Below are 15,538 nucleotides of genomic sequence, written 5' to 3'. Positions count from 1 at the left end.
GGTGCAGTTATATATATATTCATTCATATTACATAAGGAGACTCATGTTCTGGTTACATCAGGATGCAATATAGCTATATGCACAAAAGCTCTGTAAGAAAAGTTTGTGGCCTGACAACTTTCCCATGATACAACTGATGACTGCACCGTAGTACTAAGGCAATTACCATTATGCTCAGCCTTCACAGAGTACTTATTTCACCATAGCCTTCTGAATAAAAAATCCACTAGAGACAAATTAAATGATACTATCATAACAATCTACATGACTGCTGCATTTTAAGGGTTGGTCAACTGCATGCTGTAGGTATGCTTCAGTGTGAATATGCTTGAGCACTACTTGAGCATGATCTTTTGGATGTGAACTAGCTACTGAACAAAAAGACAAGGAAACATTGGGATTTTAGTATTCTATTATTATTATTATTTGTAATTTCAGTCTAACTAGACATATCAGTCACTAATAGAGATTTAATCCATAGTATAAATATTGGCATGAAGTTTAGTATAGTCCCAGTATTTTGGACAGACAAAATCCTTCAATAAGACAGAGTTTACAGTAGAAGCAAATAGACATTTTATTTAGACATTCTTGTAGATAGCACTCTGTAGGCTCTAGGAACTCAGGCTGTAATCATCTGTAAAGATTTCTGCATCAACAAGCAAAAGCAAATCCTGAAACCGCATAAACTGTCATTAAGTAGGGCACCACTGTTCAGCTTCAGAATTACACTCTCTTCCTTAACAGTACTCCCAGTTCTAGTAATATCAGTGATGTTCCTTAGCACGCTGACACTTTAGAACAAAATTACACTGATTTCCTTGGGAACTAGATTTTATCTGAAAAACATAATAAATAAAGCATATACAAGTGCCTCTAAATTGGGGCCCAAGTGGAAATACTTATGATGGATGATTACCAATGTCATTTAACAGCTTTCTATTTTTCCATTAGAACTTCTCACTGAACAGTCTCTTTTTAAATGCCTAATAAAAAGAAGTCTCTCAAAATATCCTGATGGCCGTTAATATTTTGGAAGACTGATTATGTTCAAGAGCAACCCTTTCAAACCTAAGCTTGCCTAGCCATACTTTATAAAAATACGTACTGCAAACAAAATGAAAATCAGGATAACTGTCTCTCAATATAATTGGATGTCAAGCATAAAAAAGAAACAAACAGACAAAAAGGCCACAGGAACTAGAGTATTCACCAAGAACAGCTCATCTTCACCATTTCAGAAGTTCAAAGACAGACAGCAGTCCCAAACACATTTCAGCATCTGTGTCAAACCACAGTTTTCTCAGGATGGCACAGACTATGTTTCCTGCATGTGTAAAAGTAAGATTTTGTGAAGCAGCAAAACCAATAATAGATTTGGATGTAAAATGTTCAAACTGCATTTAGATCCACGTAAAACTCAGCTTTCAAAGAAATTCTTTCTTTATGGAGTGAAGGATGTGAATGAACTTATATGAATGGACTACTGCATCCAAGGGAAGACAGATAAGCTCTCCCAAGGAAATCATGTTTCAGGATGGAAGCTAAAAGCTGAGGTGAGAAGATGTGCAGGACATCTGGAAACAGAAGATGCCATATGTCTGCGCTTCTTTTCTGCCTTTTCATGCCAACTCCCTCTAACAAAGGCACAATCTTGTAAACGCTAGCAAAAGTCATTACAAAGGTTAAGCCTAATCCACATAATTGAATCAAAAGGCTTTTCAAGCACACAGCCCTTTAAAAACAGAGTTTAAGCAAGTGAAATTTAAAAAGAAAGAGAAATGAGCATATTTGAGAATTATGCATTTCTGTATAGGCAGATGCTGTTTTACATAAATAATGCAGCAGAAATAAAAATAAGTAAAAATGTTCTACATTCCCCAGATAGAAGTTTCTTCTTTGTGTTATTTTTTAAAATCCCAGATATGTGAAAACACAACTATGAAAATATGAATTACATATAAAAATTGACATTCCCTACCCAATGTGGTTTACTGAAAACCTCCATCATTAGCCAGTTGCGAAGAATGAATCTGTGTGCTTTTTTCTCAGCTACCTCCTGCAACTTCCAAACAGAAAATCACTGTAAGGCTGCAGCCCAATTGCAAATTCTTCCACTTGAAGGCAGTTATTGCTGGAAAAAGACCTTGTATCACTGCACTGTCTTGATCTTCAATGAAGTTTTGTCTGGGTACAAAGTAAGAAAAGCCCCTGGAAGTTCCTATGCTGTATTTGTCTTGTGGGTGGAGTGACCAAGTAAAGATCTCTGGATTCAGATCTCAAAAAAGCCTCGTGAGCCAGGTAATTGAATGTCATTGCTAGCATCAATTAATTTGCTTCTGTGAGAATAAAAACTATTTTCAAATGTGTAGAGATATATAGGTACGTAGTGTATTTCTAATCAACAAGAATGATTTTCTCAGTTAATAAGAAAATGAAAAGGTTCACAGTGTAGGAACAGTTAAACAACAAGGAGCATGTTCAGTGCTTTCAGTAGAAGATGATGATATCCAAACAGCTTAAGATAATTAACATCTTGAAAATATATCACAGTATCTTACATTATAAGATCTAGTCAGAAAGTCTTATATCACACACAAAGAGAGTGAGGCTGCTATACATGGATTGAAGCTCCCATTTGTAATTTTGTGATTTTCTTTCACATAAATTTCCAACACATTTCTACTATTTCATTCTCTATAAATCAACTATTAGTGATGTATTTGTCTGCTTTCTGCAGGTAGAACATAATTGGAACAATAATTTAAAAAAAAACAACCTTTTTGTTAGATCGGACTGCACGTCATAAAGTTCTGTATTAAGGGGCCGAGAAAAAAAAAAAGATCCTGTTAAGATTCTCATCCTTTAAAGGAAATTGAAAGAAGAGAAAAAAACAAAAAAATTGTCCTTCATGTGTTTTTCCTTAAATTAGTGTTAGGGAATGCAAGGGGGAAAGTTTCTCCCCCCTCTCCCTCCTCTCTCTTGCTCTTTCTTTGTTTTTCTTTCCTCAGTGAGAGAATGCTATTCTACAATAAAAATGTCTTTTCAGTAATTTGTCATCTGCTTTGAAATCATTCCTCTCGATATAACCTTTTGTTAAAATAGGCAGAAGAACACATTTCTTTCTGCAAACAGGCACAAATTAAATTTCTTCCTACTACACACTGGGTAGACCAGATCTACTGACAAACTGTGTTACATGAACATTAATACTTTATAGCTGGAAGATGAAGATATATGACACACTTGATACTTTGTCTGGTAAAAATTTGAACTAGTGTGTTTATCATTTCCATATTTTAAAGCTTAAATTTCATATCTCAAGATCATCGTAAAATAGATAGTATTTGACAAATGTTAAAATCTGTAATTTTACAAAATTATGTATTCTTGCTTACTCATTTTGTGTGTACACATATATTAAAAGGGAGAAAACAAGCAACACATATTTAAGCTTATGTTGACTTAGAACTCAAAGTTTTATCTTCTTTCAGTTATACCCAACATCAACTATGAGACAGCAGTGCTATCATTAGCCTTATTTGTGAACATCTTCACATTACTGGGAGTCTTGCATAAACACACACTTCAAGACTGAACCTTTATGTTTGCCCTACATATTTCAGTAAGTCCGAAGGAAGTTTACAAACCCACTTCTTTACAGAAAAATGTCCCATTGGTTTTAGTGGCCAGATCATTTAAACTACCTCTCATGTCCTGAAGTGCAGAGACCAGGCTGCTAATGCCTATATTTGTGCATATAAATCTCTAATCTGTCAATCCATTTCCCCATGAATAGCCTATTTTGGTTGGGTTTAAAGCAGTGGGAAGTCGACCTACACGAGAGAGTTCTCTTGTAAAATGACCGGAGGTCAGTGTTATTATCTCTGTAGGCTACCAATGGTGCATTTGTTCCACCCTGTGTATGAGTCATTCATTTATAATAAGCTTCACTGTGCTTTGAAAGTGCTGGGAGGGATGGGTACAGAAGCTTATCTTCTGTCAATTGGCTGAGGCACAAGACGATGCAAAAAAGAGATGTCCTCAGTGTTTAACTGTTCAACTAGAAGATGATTAACTTTCTTATAAATAAATTATGGAGACCTTACACCCAAATCCCAGTAAAACTACGCTATAATCACACTTTTACTCTGGCAGCCACTTCGTTATATACTTCCTTCACTTTTGAAATTCTCATTGTTTATAAATACCTATTCAATATGCATACTGTCAACAACAGCTTCCCATTAAAAGCAAAAGTAGTTACAAAATCTAGCTCAAGCAATTAGACTGAAGTACAGCCACATTATCAAGATGTGAATTCTATATCCTGTGCTTATCTTTCATACATAAAACTCTAAAATGAAGCAAATTTAAATAATCCAATTTAAAAAGTTCAATATTCAATTTAAAGTAAATTATGCACAGATTTAGGTTCAGATTTTCCAGAGCGCCTAAGGAGTGAGACGCAAAACCCTCCTACAGTTCAAACAGAGTGGAACATTTCTCTTTTATAGATTTCTTGAGGGAGTGAAAGGAGAAGGAGAAAGGAAAACACAATAAAACAAAACTGTTACAGGATTACTGCACTCACTAACATTTGTAAATGGCTGCTGGATCCATGCAAGAAAAAAGTATGCTCATACTGAATATATTTCTACAACATATTTACACAGTTTTATTCATAGTAGTTTATAAATTATAAGACAGAAGTGTTTTTTAAATGTTTCATACACTCTTCTTAACATGCAATCTCATCAATTTCAGAATCTCTTACACATTTCAGTTACTGCTATTTTTTTCTAACTTATTCCATCACCCTGAGGCTTTTTCTTAAAAGCCTTTCCACCTGTTCTCTTTATACGATGTGGCATTTTTAGATGGTAGGCCATCAAACTAAAGAGAAGTTGGTTAAGGCTTTCTTAATACAAGAGACTAAGGTGTCAAGACAGATAAATTTTTGCAGCATTGTCTTGAAAAGATACAGAACAATATAACTTGGCAGATTGACAACTCTTCCAGGCTTTGTTTACTGTTCTTGCAACATTCACAGTAAATGAGATCACCAATCAGACAAGGTCAGAATATCATGCTAGCCAAATGTTGATAAAATATAGCACAGAGCATGTACACTGCATGTCATACATCATTACAGAGGAGCTTGGATTACTGTAGGCACACAGTACTACGCATCAGTAGTACTTGGACATTAACCACTTTGACAGACCACCCCAAAATAACTATATATATAATTTATTTAAATAGGAAAAATATTTTGACTTTCTTTAATAATATTCTGGAGCCATAAACAGAAAGTGTAGTCAGTGTTTTGAAATGCAATTGCAGACATTACAAAAACTATTTTTTGCCTACATTCCTCAAACATATTCATATCGCTTCCAGGTTATATGATGTTTACTTTCAAGTCAAGTACCAAATGTGGAGTCATTTGCAAAGCTGAAACAGTAGAACACAAACAAGGGGCAGAAAGGTCAAAATAGGCCTGAAATCTTTACAGGCCTGTCTTCTCAACGACAGATTTCCCAAAACACGTTGTGTTTCTTGTTAAGCAAGTGTAACTATTCTCTTTATTGTCTTCTTCAAAGGTGTTAAACAGCTCTGTACTGTTTGATAACCTGTCATCACCTAACAAATGTTAGTAATAAAGAAAAAATGCACTAGCTTTCTATGACAGCACTATAAAACATATTCAAGAGCTTTCTCCTAAATTCACTATTTGATAAAACTACAATAAAAAGTAGAACTGTACTGAGGTATTTCAACCTTTTCCCAGGGAAAAAAAAAGAAAAAAAACTGTAATGCACTTACAATGTCACTCTGAACCAAAGGATCAAGCAAGCAAGTTTCTGTGCAAACACAAAACACACTTGCCACACAAGCATCTGCTTGAATTGCACTGATCTACTCAGAAAACCATGACAACTCGGGGAGGAAAAAAAACCCTTCCAATTATTGTGATATAATTTCTTTCCTTTTTTTTTTTTTCATTCCATGGTGAACAACTTATTTTTTTGAATAAAAGGTAAATTTAGTAAAGAAAAGCTGTAGCTCATTTTCTAACAAATGGAAGATTGTGTTTTCTGCATAGATGTGCATGTGATCTGCCTACACTAAGATGCTGCCTGTTCACTGCCCCTTCACTGCCATGCTGTCCTCTCACCATTACTTTTATAGAATACCATAAATGTCTTAAATGTTTTGGTATAATCTGCCAAAAGTACAAGTTTAAGTAGCCAATAAGCATGTTATACGCTTTAATAATGCAAACTAAATCAGTATCACAGCTGATAATCTTACTACCATTTGAACAGTAAAAAGGGGGAATAAGAAGAGCTGAATTTCTGTTTCATTCAGTCTTCTTGTTTTAGCGATTAAAAACATTAATGAATATGAATAGTATTTGCAAATCTATTTTACTGTCAATGTCACCTGAATAACAATTAAAATGACATCTTCAAAAAAAACCACATATAGATATACCTACTTCCTTACCAATAACTACTTTCAAGTGTATTATAAAATGAATTTGCAGAATGGTGAACTCAGGAATAGCAAGGACAAATAAGCCTTTCCATGAAGATCCTGATGACCTACTTACTTGCCATTTAAGGAATTAAATTATTCTTTCTGCAATACTTTAAAGACCTTATTAAATCTGGGAAACATGAAAATCAGATGATTTCCCTTAAAGCCAGATATTAATTTGAATGAATATTGTGATTTTATACACCACTATTATCCTTTAACAACAAAAATAATAATAATAATCTTTCCACACAATAAAATTCCATTATTTTAGTTCTCCTGGTTTCAGTTTATTTAAGGGTAGGGCAAAAATTAAAAGCAGAAAACAAGGCCAGAAAGAAACCAACCAGTTATCTCTTCTTTTTTTAAATACCTAATTTGTTATTCAAATGTATTATATAACTATAGATTAATTTTAAAATATTCAGTTATGAAACTGAAAGATTTAATTCATCTTTTGAAGAAAATGAGCAATTAAAGGGTGATTCTTTTCTGTATCATGACCCCACCAAAAAAAAGTAGATCGCAATTTTCGTAGGAGTTATACATGATGATACTAAGTGAAAGATGACTTTGGATGAGCAAATAATGTAGCAGAAACAGATGAACCCTAAAGAAACACAGTACTTCTGCCATGCAGATACCTTCAATGATAAACAATAGTAGGAAAGTAGAACCCTAAACAATATATGGGCAGAACAGATCTCCAGTAGAAAGCTGTTGGAGGTTTTCTCTGAGACATCAACAGTTCTTTAGGAAGTATTTGTTGAGCTGATGATCTTCCAAGACAGGTTTGGTAATGTTGTCATTGATTAAAATAGTTACTTGTCAGCTCTTACTGGCTCAGTGCTTCTTTATGGCAGCAAAACCTAAACTTACAAAAATCTCACCCAGAAAACTCTGATTCCCTCCCATGCTCATAGTCCATTATTCCTGCCACCCAGTGAGTGAGTAATGAGACCCTCAGATATCACTCAGCAATATGGTCCGGATCCAAACAAAAATTAACAAGTGTAGCCAGACTGATCTCTGCCTGCTGGGTCTGACCATACCTCCCCTGAGCACTCATGCCACCCAGAAGCAAGCATGGTTAGTACTCCTCCTAACAAGGGCTGCACAAACCAGCCTCTCTGAATGGTATTCTCAGGCCAAACTGAAAGAATTACAAAGAACAGCACATCAGAATCCACTTGATGATAAAATCTGATCCAAGTGGGCACAAGGTATAAGCAATGCTAAAATAAAAACTTTATGCAGCATCTTGGTCGTTAGCCATGTTTCCAAGGGCTAAAAGGATGTTCATATTTATGTAGAGCAAATAAATGTATTTCTATCCCAAATGAGTTCAAAATTCAGTTACAACTTAGATAAAGGTTTCACATAAATCATAAAATAGGAGATATTTCATTCCTAATAAGAAATTTCTTTAAAAAATTATTCTGGATTCCCAACTCTGGAAAATTGCTAGTATCCTCAAAGGATCAGTTCAAATCCCAAGTGCTGTAACTGATTTTTATTTTTATTTTCCTGCTCAAGCCTTAATTCATTGTGGGTATTTAATATATTTTGGATTTATTCATATATAGCCATACAACAACAACATCGCCTCTCTGAGAGAAAAACATAGACACCTGTTTTCCTTATCCAAAATCAGAGGCTGCAAACTCTGACATTTGGTTTAGTCCATAGGTTTTACATCTTAAAGCCAGAACAACATCAGTTATTCTAGAGTAAATACCTTTGTTCATAACTCCAAGATTACTGGTTTATACTCCAGAGCAAAAATCCCTTTCCAGAATTCATTATGGAAATTTTTCATTGCTAAACTCAAAAGCTGAAAACACCTTCCTGAAAAAGTAAATCCCTTTTATGCCTATATGTACCAGTACCCAAATGGTACAGGGCTGAATAGTTATCCTTTGTCTTCTTTCATTTCCATATAGTGCATCCTGCTGCTAGTCCTGCATGAGGAACTTCTTATGTTGAAAATGAGCCCCAAATACGTCTTCATATTTCCCATGAATATTAAATATATGTATCATTATTAAAGAAATGTGGATATGGTTTTCACTTTTAGTTTATAGCTTGTGTAATTCTTCACCTTATATAAAATGAGGGTGCAAACCAATTTTAAATTAGACTGCACATAGTAGCCTCTATACCTTATTCAGATACATATATAACTTCAGAAAGGTTACAGTATTGTAAAACAAGCCTAAGCGTTCTCCTGCGGCTGCTTTCTGTCAGCATCTCACTTCTGGGGATTTCTGTCTATATAGTTCTATGCTGCCTCTGTGTGTTTAAATTCTTCAGGCTATTGAAATAGCTAAAAACATTTGATTCAACAAAAATCAAATTGCATATTTGTAATTCACAAAATAAGCATGATTATTACAGAAGAACTGACAAAAAAAATGAAACCTTTCTGATCAATTAACCTGACACTATAACCTGAACAGATTTTAGGCAGAAATCTCCAATGAAAATCAGTGAGGAGATCTGCTTAACATCTATGGCACAAGAACAGCTCTTTGACACCGTATCCTCTCAGAAACATTTTTGTTTGCTGAGTATAGAAAGTTATTCTAATAGACACACAGTGTTAAAAGGCACTTAACTCTTTAATGCCTGATTAAATATCACACTGAGTGTACAAAATATAACCTTCAAGTTCTGTTTCAAGACAGACTATGCTTCTGTGTTCAGACAGCTTCCCAATTATATGCAGGAACTCAAAAGTGGAAAACAGTCATAGTTCCCACTTCTATTTCAATGCACTCCTTACAACTCAATGCATGAGTTGTAAGGGCTCTTACCTCCTTGGCTGTGTGCCTCAAAGACAGTTGGCTTCCTCTCAGCACAGTATCCTCAACCAGCTAAACACATTTTTATATCTCCTGCAATATTATGGTAATGGAGGAACTCCAAGGTTAGTCACTTGAAAAAACACAATCTTGCCTTATTGATGGATATAAAGATTGTTTAAAGTCAGTATTCCTTACCCCAGTGGGTTTTGCATAAGGCCCTACGTCTATTCAAGCAAAACTGCTTTCAAAGTCAAGTTTAAGATGGAGACATGCATGGTTTTCAGGCTCTGTCCCTTTACAGTTGCTTGAATATATTTTATTACTACATTACAGGTCAACACAAGTACATTTTGTCTTTGTCACTTAACTAGAGCTATATTTGATCTAACTCTGCAGTTGTCTCCCACAAGAAGAGAAAAGGAACATACATTTAAACAGACTATTACAGCCAGTTTTGCATCAGGAATTAATTACGTTAATGAAATGTAATTTAATAAGACAAAATTAAGATTCTTATCTCAACTGCAAAGTTATAAATTTTGTACAGATTCTCTGACTTATGTGAGCTATTAAAATTCCAGAGTGGCATTCATGCAGCTGAGCTTAAGGAACTAAAATTGTATTTGGGAAATCAAAATCTCAAATACAGTTGTATGTTACATATTTGCCTTTGCATACCAACTGCAAAATTATTGAAAGATGAGGAAAAAATATGTACAATGTTTGAGCAAACTGGGTGGTGAGAGACCTGGGAAAACTCTAAAGATATAAAGGGATATAACAAAAATCTGTTGCTTGCTTTAAAGCAGATTTACTGCTCATTTGTCTTAGTCTCAGTAGTACTGTCTGTCTTTACTGTCTGACCAGTGTTGCTCCAGTGATGATTGGCCTTCTGCTAGATGTTACTTAATCAGCTGCTTGCTAGATGGCAAAGATTTACAGTTGATTAGGCTGCATAGCTCAGTTGCTATTTCAAAAGTTTCTAGGAAGGGATTATTTTTGTGCTCAAATACCTCTAAACAAAGGGTTCCGCAGTCTGAATATCCCTGGATTCTGAACAGAGTTCACTGAAGCAGAAACAGCTAAGTTAAAGCATTTAGTGCTTCAGAATGCCAGACTCAATAAATATCTGTCGTGTATGTGTGTGTGTGTGCGCGTGCCCAAGCACACATCTCTCTCCTTAGCTGAAGTGCATTTTTGTATTTAGTATAGAGTATGAAGACTAAGGTCTAAAGCCAACATCTGCATTTTTGAAATCAGAGTTGAGACTCCTATGCTATTATCCTCAAAGCCAGTGTTGGCACAATTCAGCTGCTAACGACAATTTTGTATCCTTTCTCCATGAAAGAAGGCTGCTTAATCTTTGGCAGGTTATGCACAGCATTGGCTCATCTTTCTCAGTATTCTATAGTTCAGATTTCAAACAACATAATAAACAGACTTGCTTACCTACATTAGCAAGTGGACCAGATACAACTAGCCAGAAAAGCAAGCTCCAAAACTGCCATCCTTCTCTGTGTAACCATGATGAAGACCAATGAGAAACCCATTGAGAAACTCAATGAGAAACTCAGCAGAATTCCAAATCAATGAAAAACTGCTGTTCAGCGACAGACAACCAGCATGATCCTTTACACCCTACCTATTGTAAGGGTTCCAGCGGTGGTGATTAGCTTTTGCCAGAAGAAAAATGAAAAGAACTAGATTCTAACCATTTGTCATACTGACAGAAACTTATCGAAAGAACCATTCAGAGTGAAGGCCAACACAACACCTTCCATGAGTCCCAGAGATCTACTCTTCAAGACAAAAATAGTGTAAGTTGAACAAACAGTGAAAAATGAACAGTAAAAGCTGAGAAAACAAAACTAGTGTCTAGGAAAGGACATGTCCTCTATGTTTCATAGTACCACCCAACAATAAGAAATAGGGGTTAAGTAAGTTTTTCTAACAGCAAGTTATTCTACACCTGCAAGTTTACCTGTCTACTTGGTAACAGCGTATGAGAATGGAAAGATGACCAACTTGATTGATTCAGCATGGCAATTGTGAAGAATATAAACTTCATTTATTTTTAACACCCCATGTTTTTTTGATACTTAAAAAACTGCTTTTTTGATACTTAAAAAATAAAGTTTAATATTTACAAATATAGAGCAATACATCAGAGGATTACAAAGTACTGTAAGCATTCTTTGGATTTTAACTCTGTTCATTTGTCAGTTTTCAAGACCCTTAAAGAACAAAGGGATTCCTATCATCACAGCACATTTATACACTAATGTGTTTGTATAAACATAAACACTGAATCACAAAGCTTTCTTCTATTTCCACAAACAAAAATGTCCAGAAACTTCAGTTGAACTATTTCTTCACTACTTTAGCTTTAATCATCCAACCACTATTGTTCTCTCAGCCCCCTCTACCTTTCTATGGATGAATATAATAAAAAAATCAAATCATCCACAGGAATGCAAGGAATAGGCAAAACAACTGCCTTCTTAATTCATATCTGCTCAGGATTATTTTATCTGTTCAGTACACCAACGATCTGAGCAATTCCTGTGAACTCTGTTTCTATTAAATGGTTTTACTTTATCTTTTAGCAGATGAAAGAAAAATACTGTCTAACAGATCAAGATGGAAATTTTCATTATTTTTTTTTCTTTTTCCAAAAATCAAAACAGCTATTATCTCACCTCTCATGGCTAGTACTTAAATCATGATTGACTGACAATACCAAGAACCACTACTCCTCTTAAAGTTTACAGCTATCCCTATCTTGCTGTAGCTTTCTTGTGTAAATAAGAGTGGCTCAACATACTTTCCAGCAGAGATGTGAGTTTCCAGGCTCAGAAACCTGGAATGTTCCAGCTACTTCAGGCTAATGATCTCTCAAATGCACACTAATATGTTTGATAAAAGTCTCCCAGCATGTGTGCACGGAATGCTTACCATAAGAATGACAGTACTGTGGGCAGGGCAAATCACTGACACCATTTCAGGCTGAGTTAGATGCTGGAGGCACAAATTAAAACTGCAAGCTTTCATTTCAGTGGGCTTTGACAGATGGAAGAGTGCATCAAATCTCTAATTGTTTAAACCATTAACTCATCTTTCCACCTGCATTATCTTTGGAAAGAGCTCAGTTGGAAGCCTGGAACAATTGCTCACAGACTGGATTCAGGAGTGTGCCTTATTCTAAAAAGAGATCAAGGTTGTCTTTTTGAAAGAGTATATTTATTTTGCTGCAGCATTTGTAAACTTATTTATCTTTATTTTCACATTTTCCTCTCAGTCCTGAAAACTCAAAAATAGCCTTTCAGCCTTCCTGCAGAATCAATCAATCAGGGACCACTGCCTTGACTGCTGGGAACAAGAAAACTGTATTGCAATTCACAGAGCATTATGATGATCCCCATTTATCTACAGCCCTTGTAAATGCCACTGCACATGCAGCTTTAAATTATGCCTGCTGGTCTTTTGACTTTCAGTTGCTTAAAAAAATAATAATAATAAAAAAAAACTTTTGTAAGGAACTGTAAAAAAATAATAATAAAAAATCTCTACTTCACAAAGTCTTTTAATATGCCTTTCCCGGTCATTCTGCCCCCACCCCACCCCGGGCCAAAATACATTTTTCACTAAACCAGCATCAATGTAGAACACTTTGTCATTTCATGTTATTCTCACCAGCGTTTGACTCATTGCTGTTTTTATAGGGAAGCACCTGTTATGTGCTCAGCACTTCCAAGCACTTGAGAAGAATGGCCTCTGTGCTTATGGAGCTCACAATGTAAAAGCAGACTAGCAAGGACAGAACAGTAACAGTGATTGCGTACAGTTTAGCAATACTCACTGTCATTTTAATAAAATGACAGAATATATTGGGATTTAAGCACAGGAAGGAGTCTTGTGAATGACAGCAGGCAGGAGTCATTTGGGGCTTAGAAAGCAGAAGTAAGAAAGAAGAAAACAGGGCCACAATATGATTAAGGAACTGGATGCACCATAAGCAGAGAGGCTGAGAGAGCTGGAAAAAAAATGAAGGCCTGAGGGGATATTATCTGTGGGTAAAAATACGTAATGGGGTTGAACGAAGAAGACGTAGCCACTTTTCTCAGTAGTGCCCACTGACCAGACAAGAGGCAATGGGCACAAGTTAAAAAACACAAAATACAATCTGAACATAAGAAAAAAATAATAACGTTGTGAGAGTGGTCAAGTACAGGAACAGACTGCCAAGAGGTTGTGGTCTGTCTGCGGAGATGCTCACAACCCGGCTGGACTGAACAACTGGCTTTAGCTGACACTTCTTGAGCAGGGAGGTTGCACTAGAAAATCTCAAGAGTCCATTCCAACCTAAACAGGTTGATTCTTTGATAGATCTGTAAAAATGGGTAGATAGGCACACAAAACAGTGACACTAGTGGAGAGAAGGTACAAAAGACCACATAAAGATTTTCAAAAGAAAGGTTAAGGAAAAGAAAATTTTAAAACGAGAATTATGTAAAGATTTGAAGGTTAAATTCAACAGCAAATGTGAAGTCAGTGGGGGAACTCAAAACACAACATAAAAGAGTTTATTGATTTTGTACAAAAAGAGCAAGCCTCCAGTGCAAAATTGTTATCCTTGCAGTATTTGAATTGTCCTTGCAGACTGTTTTATTCTATTTCAGACACTCTGCATATTCAGCCAATGGGATTTCAAACACTGAACTGTCCTACCTTTTTCTCTCCAGTGGCTGCCATTAAGCCCAGAAATAAAAAAATTTTAAAAAGTTTTTTCCGAATGCTGTCAATTAGAGGAAACTTTTCCAGTACAACTGAGGGTTGCAAATTGTATCAAATTTAATTGAATAGCTGTGTTGGAAGCAAGTTTGAATTCTTTAAAATGAAATAAGAGAATAGATTATCATGTTAATGAGATATCAGAGAAAATATGGCTAATAGGAGGGAGAAAGGAGGAACAAGACCAAAGTAGGTTTTATTTCTATATCACAGGTAATCCATGTCAAAATATTATTTTACTTATTTTTGCTTTGTTGTTTGGTTGTGGTTTTTTTTTTTGTGATAACAGCCATGAAAATATTTTTAATTGCAATATGAAACTTAAGCATTCTGCTATAATGCAACAATCAAGTCCAATTTGCATAGGTATATTAACCTACCAGATTCCAGTTTTAGCTGGCTTCACCTGACCAGACACTAGACTTAACAGAGCTTCTGATCAGCTTTGCATTTCTCTGCCAAACCAGCTGCTGGCTGGATTTTTATCCAGTTGTGCATGTGAAAGAAAAGAAAGGCATGTCTACTTGTCTCGTTCTCTTCCTAAACAAGCTTTTTATCCATGTGGTACCCAGAAATGAGTGGAGATGACTGAAATATAGATTCTGATCCAATGAATGTGTGTAAAGACATATCGAGCCCGGCCCAAACGAGTCCATTTTGCTTTCCCTCAGTCTTTCCACTTTGCAGCTCCAGTTTCTAATGATGTTGCTAATAAGCCCATGTTCACAATATTCAGCAAATCTGACAGGCTGCTAGTAATCTACCAGTGAACAAAGTGAAGTATAAAAAAATCATAAATTTCAGCATTCATTATCACATCTGAATGGAACCTCAGATTTTGGATTGCTATTGCTATTGCAATATTGCAATAGCAATAGCAATCCAAAAGCTCTGATATTCAGAGGGAAAAAAAAAAAAGGCACATTAAGTTTTCAAGACTGACCTTCATGCTTAAAATATTTGTTATTAGATTAGTTACTAAGAGATTAAAACAAACAAACAAACAAAAAAACTGTTTCAGGACCTGATGATTACTGGACTAATCAACGTACTGATTTATCAACGTACAAACAGAACACGTGGATGTTTGTCATATACAATACATTAGTCTGTATATATAATAATTCTCAAGCACTATTTTAATTCTAACCAACCATACCAAGCACTTTCCTTCCAGATAAAGCTGTAGAAAAATGTGTAAACCTTAAAATAAACTTCAACACCAAAGTGTATTTTTTGTTTGTATATACCGTAACTAAAGGACTTTAAAAATATACATATTTTTTCCATACAACTTCTAGAAAAACAAACAAAAAACACAACTCAGTCATTTGAGACCACATGACCATGTGTGATTTAAAAAAAAAAAAAAAGAAAACCAAACACCCACCGT

At 35.3% G+C, this 15,538-nt stretch overlaps 1 protein-coding gene across 8 annotated transcripts in view; it reads right to left on the bottom strand.

Annotated features, from left to right (window-relative positions):
* Window positions 1–15,538, bottom strand: part of ANOS1 (anosmin 1) — a 142,970-nt gene that overhangs the window by 96,601 nt on the left and 30,831 nt on the right. The gene's annotated exons all lie outside the window — the stretch shown is intronic.

Source organism: Anser anser (genome assembly GCF_964211835.1).
Source record: "Anser anser genome assembly, chromosome: 1".
Taxonomy (NCBI): domain Eukaryota; kingdom Metazoa; phylum Chordata; class Aves; order Anseriformes; family Anatidae; genus Anser; species Anser anser.
Note: the sequence above shows the minus strand (reverse complement) of the source record. Positions and strands in the feature narration are given on the sequence as shown.